This window comes from Palaemon carinicauda, chromosome 5 (assembly GCF_036898095.1).
Source record: "Palaemon carinicauda isolate YSFRI2023 chromosome 5, ASM3689809v2, whole genome shotgun sequence".
NCBI classification, from domain to species: Eukaryota; Metazoa; Arthropoda; class Malacostraca; order Decapoda; family Palaemonidae; genus Palaemon; species Palaemon carinicauda.
The window spans coordinates 169,643,855-169,660,254 of record NC_090729.1 but is presented as its reverse complement, the minus strand read 5'-3'; the positions used below and the strand labels follow the sequence as shown (position 1 = coordinate 169,660,254).

General features: G+C 37.8%; 1 protein-coding gene across 2 annotated transcripts in view; it reads right to left on the bottom strand.

Annotated features, from left to right (window-relative positions):
• The window catches only part of LOC137641610 (prostaglandin reductase 1-like), a 581,256-nt gene that overhangs the window by 462,646 nt on the left and 102,210 nt on the right, over positions 1-16,400 (bottom strand). The gene's annotated exons all lie outside the window — the stretch shown is intronic.

The window sequence follows — 16,400 nt, the reverse complement described above, 5'->3', positions numbered from 1 at the left end:
CACCATTTCATATATTATTGTAAATACAAATTAATGTTCTGATCCATTAATTTTAAACATTTCTATTTGTAAAAAATATAGCAGTTGACATTATCAATAGTACAATATATATCAATAGGTAACGAGGGTCACCACACTTCTCATATTTAACATGGCCTAAAAAAAAATACCAAAATACATTCTGTTGGTCGGAATGATTTCATAGATAAACGCCAGCTTCTTAAACTCTTCAACCTTTGAACACACTTAAGACAAACTAAGTCAGCGAAGAATATGCATTATATTAAAAATGACGAACGAAAGGCTACTGCAGAAGCATATTTACTTAATTAGAAGTTTTAACCACAGAAGACATTTACCCGACAGAAAAATACATGCTACAAAAAGCGAGTTATAAAATGAACTATGGAGGAAAATGGTAATCAATTTAATCATAAACCAAATTAGACAAAGAAACCGTATCACAATAACTGACAATGTTGCTCAATATAGATGTATCACAGATGATGTATGTCTGGTTATAAAAAAAATGCTATCTTAAACTTAAGAAATACTAAGAGTAAAGTCCATGCTGCCATTGTGATACTCTCTCTCTCTCTCTCTCTCTCTCTCTCTCTCTCTCTCTCTCTCTCTCTCTCTCTCTCTCAGCTCTGCAGTGCAGTTTTGTCAATCGTGTGAGCGATCCAAACGTCGACATAAGTATCATAACCTTGACATAAGTTGGGTTGACTTGACCAAGTTAACAACTTGAATACTGCTCTTTTCCCTTTTCCTACACTCCAAAATGCTAATATCTCACAAACTCGCTAAAACTTCACTACTATGTTACAACCAGGGTTAAAAGAATAGGTATTCTTTTAACCCTGGTTACAACAACATAATAACTCTCCTGTGCTCCTGCACCAAAATCTTTCATGTCCTCTCAAGTCAGGGATCACGTCAGCAAGACAGCTAGTTTTCCATGAACATTGCTCTCCTTCATTCACTCTTTACACTAGCCATTACTCTCAACACAAAAAACTTACCAGCAGCTGATCGATACCCCTACATACATCGCATCATTCATAAGGTATATAAACGTTCATTATTCCTTCTAAAATTCTCACTGGTTTGTTAAGGATTGTCATACTTAAGAGCTCACTTAATCTAAAATAGATTACGATACCTCCCCTGTAACAGTTTTTATTTTCTGTTGAAGTAAACTCCGTTTGAAATAGCCTTCACTTATTATTATAACCTAAAAGTAAAATCAGTTCCTGTTGGTATGGGTGTAAGAATACTACCACCGTACGTACAGCGTGTTGAAGAAAGCATCTAACACGACAGCTGCTGCCTTACAGTCTTGGTTTTTTAGCAAAAGGAAAGGCCCACTACCAATAACTGTGAAAACTACTACCTTGTAGTTAAACTATTTAAATCAAAGGTTAGGCCCACCGCCTATAACTGTGGTAGAAGACTGCAAGGACATCTGATAACTTACGGGAGGAGGGAGTGGAAAGCCAAATAGATTACATCCAGGTTACAGGAGTAGACAAAAACAATGTGATGAACTATAAAGTGATTTTAGAATAGGCACGTGTTAACATAGACTGGTAGAGATGGATTTTAAAATGAGAGGAAGAAAATCCAAAAAGATAAACGAGATCTAGAATTATGGTTTGGGACCTTAGAGAGTGGACAGGTTAACAAATTTGGAAAATATTTAGGTATGAAAAAAATGTGCATGGGAAACAGAAGAATTACAGCTCAGAACCAGCAGATATGGTGTTGTGAAATAAAAAAAAAATGGTGGTGGAACAGAGATGCAAGTGTCATTTTAACTCTAGAACCCCATCGCAGGGCAATTTTCTCCTGTGCATGTGGGTGATATATGACTCACTCACTAGGAGACAAAGGAGGGCGCTCTCTTTCCCCATACAATCAGTTCCTACCGAGACAATGGTGGGTGGGTGGGCTGTCCTGTTTTCTGCCTAAAATTTTCCACAGAGGGGGAAAGTTTGTAATTTAGAGAGATTTCTACCCTGCATACAGGGTTAAACTAAAGTACAAATTAAGTTTACATATCATCATTCTAAAGTTTAAGAGTTACTTTTTCAATATTTATTTTGTAATAAACCTGTTTTGAAGTTAAGCATATTTTTTTTCTAATTTTCCAAAAAAAGGGTAAAATTATCCTGGCGAGTTATGGAGATTTCCACCCTGCGTACAGGGTTAACATAAAGTACAAATTAAGTTTATGTATCCTCATTCTAAAGTTTAAGAGCTATTCTTTCAATGTTTATTTTGTAATAAACCTGTTTTGAAACTAAGCATTTTTTTTTTTTATTTTCAAAAAAAGGGTAAAATTCTCCTGGCGATGTGGTTAATGTTCGCCAAAAACAACGATGGGGTCTAGGGTTAAAGAAAACAGATGGCATTTAGGAACTGTAAAGTAAAGCATGCACAGGGTGCAAAGGAAGGGTAGAGAGAAGAGGAAAATATTCTAGGAGGAAAGTAGGTATAGCTATTGGAAGAAAGGTTCAGCACTTGAATGAAAGGCTAGGAACAAGGGAGGGAGAAAAGGATATCGATAAGATTTCAAACTTGAGGAAAATGCAGACAGGATTTGGGGCAACTGGGAGTTATCAAGGATTGAGATGGAAATACTTTGTATAGGGATAAAGGCATTGAAAGGAGATGGAATATCTTTAACAGCTATTGAATACTGAAAATGAGAGAGAGGAGCTTAGAGAAGCACAAAGGATAAAGGAGCCAGTGATGGAGATATGGACTACAGAAGTGAAGTGGGGCATTGAGTAAAATTAAAAGTTCCAAATTGAAAAGGTCATGATACTAGCTACAGAAGGGGAACAATGGGTGCTGGATTTATTAAGAGAAATATGGGAATAGGAAATAATACCTAAAGACTGGGAGAAAAGACTAACGGTATCTATAAGATGATGTCGAGCATTGTAGTAACTTCAGGAAAATTAAACTAACAGAGCATGGTTTGAAAGTTTTTGAATGCACCAGGTGAAATTGGTGGATTCATGAAGAGAGGGACTGTGGATTAATTTTATTCTGATTATACTCACTGACTATAGTTGTTTTGGTTAATTTTTCATAGCCGGATGTCTTTCCTGCCACCAACCCTCCCCATTTACCCGGGCTTTGGACCGGCACCAAGAGAAGAAGATGGATGTGGCAGAGATGAGAATGTTGAGATGGATGTGTGGGGTGACAAGAAGAGATAAGATAAGGAATGGGGTAATTAGGGGTACCACAGGAGTTAGAAAACTATCAGATAAGATCTAAGAAAATAGACTGAGGTGGTATGGTCATTTCATGAGAAGAGATAAACAGTATATTGGGAGGAATGAATGAATGAATGATTTAAAGTTTTCAGGCATCCTGACATCTAAGGTCATTGACGCCGGTAACATTTAATTCATGTATACAAAAATAAAAATTTAAATAAAATAAAAAATTAAAGAGTATTCAATTAAAATCATAAAAATTGAATGTCATAAAAGAAAAATATTTTTCAGAAGACCTGCTTCTGAAAGAAATCTAAAAATGCCACTTGCATGGTAGGACACATCATTTCCAAGAATCTTGGCAAGGATGAACCTGCCACCGTCACCTCGAGCCTCAAACAAATATCTATTCCGCAAGTTGTTATAATTGGGGCATTCGGTCAACAAATGCCTTACTGTTAGAGGTACTAAACAGTTGTCACAATACGGTTGGTGTTGGCCCTTCAGCAGAAACTCATGTGTCAACCGAGTGTGACCAATACAGAGACGACAAAGAGACGTCTCCCATTTTCGGGGCATCATATTATACCTCCAAGGAGATATGTCATTTGTTACTTCCCTCATTTTATTGCCATCTTGACTATCCCATTGCTGTTGCCATTTATTTCAAACCAATTTCTTGATGTCAGGTAAGAAATCATTACAGGGAATGGGATACCTTCTTGGCAGCAACTCGGATGCAGCCTCCTTAGCCAGTGAATCTGCCTTCTCATTCCCGGACACACCTACATGTGCTGGAACCCAACAAAATTGAACTGTTATACCTCTCCGTCCAATAAGGAAGAGCCATTCTAAAATCTTTAAAACTAGAGGGTTATTAGAATTAAAAGCTTCCATAGCTTGAAGGACACTCCTTGCATCACTAAAAATTGTAAAATTACCCTCCTTCTCCAACGCTATTTTCTCAATAGCGGTTAATATGCCATACTGTGGATGCCATCTTTATAGTAAAGCAGCCACAGGAAAAGGGGTTAGAGGGAAACCAGAAGCTCGACTGTGCGTCTGTAGATCTAGAGAAGGCTTATGATAGAATACAAAGAGAAGTAATGTTATGGTGCTTGGGGAAGAGTAAAATCTCAGAGAAGTTAGTTAGAATGGTAGAGATGATGTACAAAAGAACGAGGACAAAAGTAATATCAGCTGTTGGGGAAACAGAATCCTAAGTTAGTGTTGGATTACACCAGGGGTCAGCATTAAACCCATTTTTATTTGTGGTGGTCATGGATATGTTAAGTGAAGAGATCAGAAATGAAAAGATCTTGGACTTAAGAAGACTTACAAAGAAGGGTTGTATAATGACATATTTTTTTTCTAATTTTCCAAAAAAAGGGTAAAATTATCCTGGCGAGTTGGGGAGAATTCCACCCTGCATACAGGGTTAACATAAAGTACAAATTAAGTTTATGTATCCTCATTCTAAAGTTTAAGAGCTACTCTTTCAATGTTTATTTTGTAATAAACCTGTTTTAAAACTAAGCATTTTTTTTATTTTCAAAAAAAGGGTAAAATTCTCACGGCGATGTGGTTAATGTTCGCCAAAAACAACGATGGGGTTCTAGGGTTAAAGAAAACAAATGGCATTTAAGGACAGTAAAGTGAACCATGCACAGGGTGCAAAGGAAGGGTAGAGAGAAGAGGAAAATATTCTAGGAGGAAAGTAGGTATAGCTATTGGAAGAAAGGTTCAGCACTTGAATGAAAGGCTAGGAACAAGGGAGGGAGAAAAGGGTATCAATAAGATTTCAAATTTGAGGAAAATGTAGCCAGGATTTGGGGCAACTGGGAGTTATCAAGGATTGAGATGGAAATACTTTGTATAGGCATAAAGACATTGAAAGGAGATGTAATATCTTTAACAGATATTGAATACTGAAAATGATAGAGAGGAGCTTAGAGAAGCACAAAGGGTAAAGGGGCCAGTGATGAGATATGGACTACAGAAGTGAAGTGGGGCATTGAGTAAAATTAAATGTTCCAAATTGAAAAGGTCATGATACTAGCTACAGAAGGGGAACAATGGGTGCTGGATTTATTAAGAGAAATATGGGAATAGGAAATAATACCTAAAGACTGGGAGAAAAGACTAACGGTATCTATAAGAAGATGATGTCGAGCATTGTAGTAACTTCAGGAAAATTAAACTAACAGAGCATGGTTTGAAAGTTTTTGAATGCACCAGGTGAAATTGGTGGATTCATGAAGAGAGGGACTGTGGATTAATTTTATTCTGATTATACTCACTGACTATAGTTGTTTTGGTTAATTTTTCATAGCCGGATGTCTTTCCTGCCACCAACCCTCCCCATTTACCCGGGCTTTGGACCGGCACCAAGAGAAGAAGATGGATGTGGCAGAGATGAGAATGTTGAGATGGATGTGTGGGGTGACAAGAAGAGATAAGATAAGGAATGGGGTAATTAGGGATACCACAGGAGTTAGAAAACTATCAGATAAGATCTAAGAAAATAGACTGAGGTGGTATGGTCATTTCATGAGAAGAGATAAACAGTATATTGGGAGGAATGAATGAATGAATGATTTAAAGTTTTCAGGCATCCTGACATCTAAGGTCATTGACGCCGGTAACATTTAATTCATGTATACAAAAATAAAAATTTAAATAAAATAAAAAATTAAAGAGTATTCAATTAAAATCATAAAAATTGAATGTCATAAAAGAAAAATATTTTTCAGAAGACCTGCTTCTGAAAGAAATCTAAAAATGCCACTTGCATGGTAGGACACATCATTTCCAAGAATCTTGGCAAGGATGAACCTGCCACCGTCACCTCGAGCCTCAAACAAATATCTATTCCGCAAGTTGTTATAATTGGGGCATTCGGTCAACAAATGCCTTACTGTTAGAGGTACTAAACAGTTGTCACAATACGGTTGGTGTTGGCCCTTCAGCAGAAACTCATGTGTCAACCGAGTGTGACCAATACAGAGACGACAAAGAGACGTCTCCCATTTTCGGGGCATCAATACCTCCAAGGAGATATGTCATTTGTTACTTCCCTCATTTTATTGCCATCTTGACTATCCCATTGCTGTTGCCATTTATTTCAAACCAATTTCTTGATGTCAGGTAAGAAATCATTACAGGGAATGGGATACCTTCTTGGCAGCAACTCGGATGCAGCCTCCTTAGCCAGTGAATCTGCCTTCTCATTCCCGGACACACCTACATGTGCTGGAACCCAACAAAATTGAACTGTTATACCTCTCCGTCCAATAAGGAAGAGCCATTCTAAAATCTTTAAAACTAGAGGGTTATTAGAATTAAAAACTTCCATAGCTTGAAGGACACTCCTTGCATCACTAAAAATTGTAAAATTACCCTCCTTCTCCAACGCTATTTTCTCAATAGCGGTTAATATGCCATACTGTTCGGCAGTAAATATGGAAGCGGTCAGAGGAAGTGCACCTCTACAATTAAAACCATTACTATGTACTCCAAATCCAACGCCAGCATCAGATTTGGAGCCATCAGTATAGATAAAAGTTGATCCTCTATGTTCTTTAACATGTTCATTAAAAAGAGACCTGGCTTCTAGGTCTGACATATTCTTCTTATCTCCAATAAAATATTTACAAAAAGATATCTCTGGTAACTTCCATGGAGGCGTTGATGATACCTTGAATGGAAGTACCTTATTTCTAATTATATCCAGACTATTTAATAATCATTTCACCCGAAAGCCATAAGGTTGAGGAGATTTTGGGTGCAACTCAAAGTATGATGCGTGTCTTACAAGGCTTGCAGTCTGAAAGGCTAGAGTTAGGGAGTCTTTGCAATCTAAACCAATACCGATGAATGGAAGACATTCGGTAAAGGTCTAGAGGTAACTCTCCAGCATCAACAAGGAGACTTGGGATAGGAGAGGTTTTAAAAGCTCCAGTAGATAATCTAATACCTGCATGATGTATCGAGTCTAATATTTTTAACCGGCTTGGGGTGGCTGAAGAATATACCTCACAACCATAACTAATTTTGGAAAAAATCAAGGCCTTGTATAATTTTAAAATAGTATTGCGGTCTGCCCCCATGATGTATGGGACAATACTTTTAAGATATTCAGAGCTTCAACACATTTAGCTTTTAGCGCTTTTAGGTGAGAAACCCATGTAAGTCTACAGTCAAATATCAAACCTAAAAATTTGGTTTCCTATACACATGGTATCCGTTGACCTTTAATGTATAATAGTGCCAGCAAATGATATTGAGAGATCATCCACAAATAATGTTGAGAGAACATCCTGGGGAATGGCTGAGGATATCCCATTAATTGCTAGTGCAAAAAGGGTTACACTCAGCACACTACCCTGAGGAACTCCTTCTTTCTGGCACTTACTCTCTGATAGAGTTTCCCCAACTCTCACTTGAAAAACTCTACGTGAAAGAAATGCCTGAATAAATAGTGGCAGCGCTCCTCTCAATCCCAATTCATGAATGGTTTTAAGAATACCATATCTCCATGTGGTATCATATGCCTTTTCGAGGTCAAAAAATACTGTAACATGGTGCTGTTTGGAAGCAAAGGCTTCACAAATAGAAGACTCAAGTCGTATCAACACATCAGTCGTTGAGTGCATTTTTCGGAATCCACATTGAATCGGTGATAAAATACCTTTCTTTTCAAGGTACCATATCAGCCTTGCATTGACCATCTTCCCCATGATTTTACATAAACAAGATGTCAATGCAATAGGACGATAGTTTGCTGCTAAAAACTTGTCTTTACCAGGTTTTAAAAAGGCTAAAATAATGGCTAGTTCCCAAACACTTGGGTAACTATAATCATGCCATATTCTATTAATAATGCTTAAAATAAATAGCTTTGTATTAAAATGTACATGTTTAATCATTGCATATGGAATTCCATCGGGTCCAGGGGCTGTATCGTTGCAATGAGCAAGTGCGGAATCAAATTCTCTTTCAGTGAAAGGAGAATTATACGACTCTTCCCTTCTTGTTGCAAAATTTAAAATTTTCTTTTCTTCAGTGCTCCTATACTGGTGACCAGGGGCTCCTTCACACTTGCTGTATACATTTGAAAAAATTATTAGCCAGGGCATTGCTAACTTCATTTGCTTCAGTTACATACTGGCCATTCGTCTTCAACACTGGTGGTGGGTTGGGGGTGAATTTGCCAACTATCTTTTTTACTTTCCTCCGCACAGAAGATGGTGGTGTTCTACTGTTAATGGAGGAAACAAAAGACATCCATGACTGGCACCTTGCTTCTTTCATGGCACGACGGAACTGTGCTCTACATTTCTTGTACATAATTAAATTCTCATTAGTTCTGCGTCTACGCAATCGTGTTAGAGATCTTCTTGTGGCTCTGTGGAGTGCAGTTAGTTCTGAAGACCACCACGGGACTGGTCGTCGTTTGAATAACCCTGTTGTTTTGGGAATTGAATTGACTCCTGCTGTATGAAGAGTTCCATTCAGTAGGTCTATGGCATCATCAACACTTTCAAACTGTTCTGCTCTCCCTTCGATTTCACTTAGCTCGGAAAATTTAACCCAGTCTGCCTTGTCTAGATTCCAATGTGGCGATCTTTGCAAAGGCGGACCCTTGTTGGTGTTTATAATGATTGGTGTATGATCACTAGTATGCCAATCATCTACTGTCCTCCAATCAAAATCAAGAAGGCAGTTAGAGCTTGCAATTGAAAGGTCAATGCATGACAAAGTACCTGTCTGAACATGAAAGTGTGTGGGCTCTCCTGTATTAAGGAGTCCCACATCCTCATTCTCCACAATTGATGAGGTAATATTGCCCCTTGTGTTGGCCAAAACATCACCCCATAAAGGATGTCTACCATTCATATCTCCCAGTAAGAGAAAAGGTTGAGGGAGTTGTTGAATGACCTCTGCTAAATCATCATATAAAATATTATCATTTGGAGGTAAGTAGAGAGAGCATATTGTATATTTTCTCCCTATATCAATTTGTACAACAACTGCCTGCAGGGTTGTACGTATAGACATGGGTATTTGGGGAACATCTCGACGAATGTACATGAGACTTCCGCCATGGCTCCCTGCTTGTTGATTATATGGTGTTCTATAGCTAACATACTCTCGAGAACTAGGAGTGTTAGAATCAAGCATACTTTCCTGTAGACATACAATTATGAGGGAATGCTCATGAATTAGGAGCTTAAGTTCTTCATATTTCGCCCTCAAACCCTGACAGTTCCATTGCAAAATGGAGGAGAAAACTATGGATTATTTCTGGAAGACATCTTGGATGAGGTCTTCCCATTAGCAGTTTTTAATTTAACATTATTACCAGTAGGTTTCTTCAGAGGTGATCTTGTTATGTTGGGTTTTACATTTGTGTTTTTCTTTGTATTCTTTTTATCTATTTGTTGAGGTGGATGGTGGACCTCAACTTGAATTTCTGATTTATTCAGTCCACCTTCTGGTTCATTAGAAACATCAACAGACAAAACATCAAATTTATTTAATGTCATAACCTTAACGTTTCTAATGGAGGGTGGAGAGAGAGATGGAGGTCTCTCTCTTTTGCGATTAATAGATGGTGGGATTCGAGGTTTTTGCACCTTTCCCACAACAGGTGCATCAGGTAAGTTAGTCTTAAGTGGAACCTCCATCAGATCAGGCAAGGACATGGCCTGAGAGAGGTTTGTATTACTTTTTGTAATGGCGGCTGAAGGCTGTACAGCAATGGGCAATGACTTAGTGTTAATACACCGTGGTAAAGCCTCAGGAGGTGATATGGTTACCTCGTTATTTGACATTTTGTCAGATAGTATACTTTTTTTTTTTGAGCTATTGGCAGTGCTAGGTTGGTTTGATTTTAATGCCTTAGCATATGTATTTGATTTATTTAATAGTCTTTTGGCATGGGTCACACTTATGTGTTCTAAGTTTGATTTGTTGAGGGCAGCTTCCTCCAACTTATATAGCTTGCAGATCTAGTCTGTGGATTTGTGATTCGAGCTGCAATTTAAACACCTGGCTCCATGTGCACACTCTCCATGGTAAGATTTGGAGTAAATACCACACATCTCATTTTTGCAAACTTCGGACGGGTGCCAAATTTAAAACAATTAAAGCATTGCAATGGCTTCTGCTTGAAGGGTCTTACTTTAATCCTTTCATTCTCGATTATAATATGAAAAGGTACATCAGCATCCTGGAACGTAAGGATTATCATTGATGTACCTGGGACTTTATGAACTTTCCATACATTTAATGGACACATGGCCAGTATCTCCTCCTCTGTAACAAAATCATATAGATCTCTGTTAAAAACTACGCCCCTTCCGTAGCTAAAATTTAGGTGGGGTTTGACATCTAACTTAATGTCATCATTACTTATTTTCATATTGGACAATATTACCGACTGTGTACTGGATTTGGCATGGATAAGGAAACTATTTTTTCCGAAACGAGATATATCGCCTGGTGCAATAGTTCCTACTTTTTTCTGAATCAATTTGCATATTTTAAAATAATTCCCTGTAACCGCCTTGATTCAGCTATAAGCCACATCGGTGGTTTTGGATTTCTCTGGGAGGGCATGACTAAATCTGCGTCTTTTTCCAACCAATCGGCAGGCCTGTACACATCTTAATCTTTTGGTACCTTATCGCAGAGAGCAGCCGCGACATTCAAGTTATTAATTTTAATATTATTCAAATTACTTATTGCACTAAATGCTTCGTCATAACTACTATAAGATATCCATGAATCCCAAGTTTCAGCTTCAAGTTTCATCCTTATTTCTTTTATGCATCCATAGCATTCAAGTGCTTTACATAGATCATCATAATTTGTTTCTATTGAAATTTGTGTAACATGGAGGATTCGAAGTTTCCTCGTGTTACCTAAATTACTCGATTTAGAAATATCAGTAGAATGGTCCTTTCCCGTTCCGAGGTCATCAACAGAGCTATCCCTTATCACATTAGCAGAGGTCGTCAACAGTGCCGGGGGAGAGTCAGCGTATCCAGGGGATGGGGGTTCGTTCCTTAAAGAATCCATTATACTAAAGAGAGAGAAAAGAGTTAGTTTGATGTACCTGCTTGAGAATGTTAGGCCATCACACGTCGGAAAGGATATTTGCACTCTCCACTATCGGCACAATGAGAGTATACTTCCCAGATGGCCCACTCCATACCCTACCCGAAGGATAGCATCAAAACAGATATAGAGGCACAGGTGTAAGCTGAACCCGCCTGTTAGGACTGAGACCAAGAAATTATGGAATCATCCTCCCCATATCTATAATGACGGGCTTCCGGCCAAAAGCCGAGAGTCCTACCCCAAGCATTGGATCCCCTGGATTCCGAAGACCCAACACTTGAGAATAGTTCCACCAAAAAGGTCCAAACCATCTTTGGGATGGCTGAAATCATCCAATACTCTCACATATAGCTTTAAATGCAAACACCTCCCAACCGTGATACCTCCTCCCACTCATCAAAGCAGGCAGCAATAAAGGATGTATGAACATCCCCGCCGGGGCTACAATGTATGTAAAAATATCCAAGCCATAGGAGAAAAGAAAAAAAAAATAATAAATATATGTACATAATATATACACACATATAATGAGGGAAATTTTTCTCATAGAGTTTGGAAAGCAAGACTAAAGAAAGTTTGTGAAATTAGGATAAGGTCTTAGTAATATTGAGAAAAAGAAAAAGGTAAAAGAGAGAAATTTAGATTCGAACTGGGGGAGCAATTTCCCCAAGTTTGAGAGCCCTCTTGCTCGTCACCAAGTTTCAGCACGGGAATGAAATGCTGTGCTGAAGCTCAATGACTTCATTAAGGCATTCTCTCATTAAGAGGGATATTGGGAGGAGAGTGATGGAAATGGAGGTACAGGGAACGAGAAGGAGAGGGAGACCAAAGCGGTGGGTGGACTGTATCAAGGATGACCTTCCATCAAAGGGATTAACCGGTGACGAGGTGTGGGACAGAGGTAGATGGAGAAAGCTGACCAGAAACATTGACCCCACATATAAGTGGGAAAAGATGTAGACAAAGAAGAAAAAGAAGGACTGTGGATGCCATCTTTATAGTAAAGCAGCCACAGGAAAAGGGGTTAGAGGGAAACCAGAAGCTCGACTGTGCGTCTGTAGATCTAGAGAAGGCTTATGATAGAATACAAAGAGAAGTAATGTTATGGTGCTTGGGGAAGAGTAAAATCTCAGAGAAGTTAGTTAGAATGGTAGAGATGATGTACAAAAGAACGAGGACAAAAGTAATATCAGCTGTTGGGGAAACAGAATCCTAAGTTAGTGTTGGATTACACCAGGGGTCAGCATTAAACCCATTTTTATTTGTGGTGGTCATGGATATGTTAAGTGAAGAGATCAGAAATGAAAAGATCTTGGACTTAAGAAGACTTACAAAGAAGGGTTGTATAATGACATATTTTTTTTCTAATTTTCCAAAAAAAGGGTAAAATTATCCTGGCGAGTTGGGGAGAATTCCACCCTGCATACAGGGTTAACATAAAGTACAAATTAAGTTTATGTATCCTCATTCTAAAGTTTAAGAGCTACTCTTTCAATGTTTATTTTGTAATAAACCTGTTTTAAAACTAAGCATTTTTTTTATTTTCAAAAAAAGGGTAAAATTCTCACGGCGATGTGGTTAATGTTCGCCAAAAACAACGATGGGGTTCTAGGGTTAAAGAAAACAAATGGCATTTAAGGACAGTAAAGTGAACCATGCACAGGGTGCAAAGGAAGGGTAGAGAGAAGAGGAAAATATTCTAGGAGGAAAGTAGGTATAGCTATTGGAAGAAAGGTTCAGCACTTGAATGAAAGGCTAGGAACAAGGGAGGGAGAAAAGGGTATCAATAAGATTTCAAACTTGAGGAAAATGTAGCCAGGATTTGGGGCAACTGGGAGTTATCAAGGATTGAGATGGAAATACTTTGTATAGGCATAAAGACATTGAAAGGAGATGTAATATCTTTAACAGATATTGAATACTGAAAATGATAGAGAGGAGCTTAGAGAAGCACAAAGGGTAAAGGGGCCAGTGATGGAGATATGGACTACAGAAGTGAAGTGGGGCATTGAGTAAAATTAAAAGTTCCAAATTGAAAAGGTCATGATACTAGCTACAGAAGGGGAACAATGGGTGCTGGATTTATTAAGAGAAATATGGGAATAGGAAATAATACCTAAAGACTGGGAGAAAAGACTAACGGTATCTATAAGAAGGTGATATTGTGGATTCTAGTAACTTCAGGAAAATTAAACTAACAGAGCATGGTTTGAAAGTTTTTGAATGCACCAGGTGAAATTGGTGGATTCACGAAGAGAGGGACTGTGGATTAATTTCATTCTGATTATACTCACTGACCATAGTTGCTTTGGCTAATTTTTCATAGTCGGATGCCTTTCCTGTCGCCAACCCTCCCCATTTACCTGGGCTTTGGACTGGCACCAAGAGAAGAAGATGGATGTGGCAGAGATGAGAATGTTGAGATGGATGTGTGGGGTGACAAGAAGAGCTAAGATAAGGAATGGGGTAATTAAGGGTACCACAGGAGTTAGAAAACTATCAGATAAGATCCAAAAAAATAGACTGAGGTGGTATGGTCATTTCATGAGAAGAGATAAACAATATATTGGGAGGAGAGTGATGGAAATGGAGGTACAGGGAACGAGAAGGAGAGGGAGACCAAAGCAAAGGTGGGTGGACTGTATCAAGGATGACATTCATCAAAGGGATTAACTGGTGATGAGGTGTGAGGCAGAGGTAGATGGAGAAAGCTGACCAGAAACATCGACCCCACATAGAAGTGGGAAAAGATGTAGACAAAGATGAAGAAAAAGAAGAAGGACTGTGGCTGCCATCTTTATAGTAAAGCAAACACAGGAAAAGGGGCTAGAGGGAAACCAGAAGCTCGACTGTGCGTCTGTAGATCTAGAGAAGGCTTATGATAGAATACAAAGAGAGGTAATGCTTTGGTGCTTGGGGAAGAGGAAAGTCTCAGAAAAGTTAGTTAGAATGGTAGAGATGATGTACAAATGAACGAGGACAAAAGTGATATCAGCTGTTGGGGAAACAGAATCCTAAGTTAGTGTTGGATTACATCAGTGGTCAGCATTAAACCCATTTTTATTTGTGGTGGTCATGGATATGTTAAGTGAAGAGATCAGAAATGAAGAGATCTTGGACTTAAAAAGACTTACAAAGAAGGGTTGTATAGTGACAAAATACTTTGGTGAGGGGTGGGTTGATAGTAAAAGAGGATGGAGCAATTTAGATACCCGGGATTAGATAAAAGTCAGGAGGGAGTATGTGAAACTGAAGTTGAGAATAGGATAAAAGCAGCATGGAGGAAATATAAGGAGGTAGCAGGAGTGGTATGTGATATGAAAATGTCACTCAAGCTAAAAGTCAATATATATATATATATATATATATATATATATATATATATATATATATATATATATATATATATATATATATATATAGCACAGTAATAAGACCAGTGTTAATGTATGGATCGGAAACGTGGACTCTAAGACAAGAACAGCGATGAGAATGCCGAGGTGAATTATGGAAATATTGCGGCTTGATAGATTGGAAAATGGTGAAATAAGAATGGCAGGTATAGTAGAGGTTTCAGGCATAGTGAAGATTAGAGAGATGATATGAGGATGGATGGTGGGTTGAGTGAAGAGGGCTTGGGAGGAACCTATTGGCGAGGGGGGGGGGGGGACATTGAGAGGGATCAGAGAGTTTGATGGCAAGATAAGGTGAAGGATGATATGGAGAAAAGAAGTTTGGTGGAAGAAGATGCCTTTGATAGAAGGAAACCAACCACTTAAAGTGGGAAAGAATAAGGGAAGTTACAAAAATAAGTTTACTATAGTCTATCGGCTCCTTCATGGCAATCCGGGCGTTGTCTCCTACGTTGCCAAATGTCCTTCTCTGGAGTGTTTAAAGGCCTACCGCTCCTGTTTACCCCTTTTAATCCCTGCGCTCGAATGTCTCCTGGGGCAATATACTGGACCTTTCTAGGGATTATCCCATACTACTGAGTTTCCGCATTCTCCAATCAACTCGTATGTGTGAATTTATCTACCTACACTCACAAATTCCATCTCGTGGAGGCTCTACCATTTGTTATATATATATATATATATATATATATATATATATATATATATATATATATATATATATATATATATATATATATATATATATATATATATATTATGTGTGTGTGTGTGTGTGTGTGTGTGTGTGTGAGAGAGAGAGAGAGAGAGAGAGAGAGAGAGAGAGAGAGAGAGAGAGAGAGAGAGAGAGATCCTGTGTAAATTTAGGCAGGTAAACTGAAATAGTGTCATAAAGATACATGGGTTACACAGAATTATCGACAACAATTAAATATATTATCTATACGTAGTATAGACGCCCAATTATCTTCATTAAGAGTATCCGATACACTTTCTTTTTATATTCTCATGCCTTCTTTCTATGGACTTTGTTCTAGCTTTGCAATTTACTTCGAATATTTTGTTTTAGGTTTGGCACGTTTTTATCTTCAAAATATAAATACTTTTGCTTGAGTGTCATACCTGATGATAATATCAATTTGTGTTTCATAGTCTTTGTAAGGATTTATCAAAACAAATAGATGATAGTTTTGAGTCATGAATGTTATACTGATAACGATACACAAGAATGCCAGGATTATAGAGATTTATTTCTGCACATCTTTTATATTAAAAATATGTAACATTTTTTTATTTGTATAACTAAATTATTTTGGAAGCTAAATTAAAGTTTACATTAATAATGAAAAAAAAATGTAGGCTACATTACAAATTAATTAAAAACTGAATGAATATTTACATCACAAAAGAAAGAAAAGAATGAATGGATATTTACATTGAAAAAGGGGTACTATTCATTATAATTCCTCTTCATCAGATGATTCTAGATTTATAACAAAAGAATCAACAAAATTGTCGATGGCTAAATCTCTTAAAGTGTCATCCCTTTGAAGAGTCTCTGCATGGTTAACTGCATTTTTCTAATTTTCCGGTGTTACTTGCTGTAACGCTTCACTTATAAGAG